Here is a 1,407-nt window from a genome sequence, read left to right on the forward strand (position 1 = left end):
TATTGCCTCCACGTTGGGTATGGAATAATTAATTGGTAGACTGACTGATCACCAGCTGGTTGCTGCTCCGTAAGTTCAGTTCGAAAATCTGTAGTGTCATGCGGAACAACATATTCTGGGGACTATCCGTCGAAATATTTTTTGTTTGGTTTGCTTCAAAGGAAAGTAACATTAAGACGATGTTGTTGCGTTTGTTTGTCCTGAACAAATCAATAAATAGAATTGGTTCACTCAAGAGAATTTAGTCTAACCAAGAAAGACATAGGAGTCTAAAGATTGGTTACCTGAAAGCTTACTCACTGCACTTTTTATATATCGGTTGCTGAACATGAACCTGAGAAGTTCATGTTTGTAGAACTTCCCTGCGCACTGTTTCAACCTGCAATTCTGATTGCCACTTTATCTTATTCAGTTTAGCTTGAGGAATGATCCTTAATCCCATTCTGAGACAACACGACTCTCTCTCCTCACTGTTCTTCATTCGTCGCCCTCCAGTTCTCTGTCACCGACACATTCAGGCGAGCCCTCCCTCAGTGGCGAAGAGTTGTTCTGACCAAATTGCAATATGTTGCCTTGCCTCGAGGAGAGCAATAGAAGAGTGCCTGTAAACGAAATTCTTCATTTCTTCCATTAACAGCCAAGCTTTTCGCGAGTTTTTTCCCCTTTTTTAACTTTTTTTTAAAAAATATATATTAAATAATACCACATTTTGGGAAGTATTTCTCACAATGACTTTAACGTAATCTCACTACTTAGAGTAGCGAGATTTAATCAAATCTCGCTACTCCAAGTAATGGGATTTACTTTGGATGAAGGATGGTGCAGCGGATGCGTGGCAAATCCCGCTACTCCAAGTAGCAAGATTTAGTCAGCATGAGCTTTAGTCTGGTGGACACATGACAAATCTCACTATTTCTTGCAGCGAGATTTTGTTGGAAACATTAAATGCTTAACCACCTGGCGTTGGACGCGTGGCAAATCTCGTTGGTTGAACCAGCGAGATTTGCTTCGAAATTCAATTTCTTCCTTGTCTATGCTCGCGGACGAACCAAGAAGAGAGGGTTGTTCACTTTGCAGAGCTGCCGGATGATATTGCAGAGAGCAAAGTAGGTGACTGTTGGAGATTGCCCGTTACTTGTCGAACATTGGGGAGAAGGTATAAAAGGGGGAGATAAGCTACGTGATTCCTACGTGACCCTTTGCTATTCATATTTTTTATTTTCATTGAATCTGTTATTTTGAATGAAGTTTTAATTATTTTGTTGTTGATTGGAAGTATTTGCTAAAAACTCCCAACACTGAGGTTAGGATTATTCTAATTTTCTTTTTTATTTGCTTGAATTTTATATTGATTTTGCTCCCATGTGTTTCATGTATCTTTTATTTCAGTTATGTATTTCAGTTATT

This window comes from Malania oleifera, chromosome 12 (assembly GCF_029873635.1).
Source record: "Malania oleifera isolate guangnan ecotype guangnan chromosome 12, ASM2987363v1, whole genome shotgun sequence".
NCBI classification, from domain to species: domain Eukaryota; kingdom Viridiplantae; phylum Streptophyta; class Magnoliopsida; order Santalales; family Ximeniaceae; genus Malania; species Malania oleifera.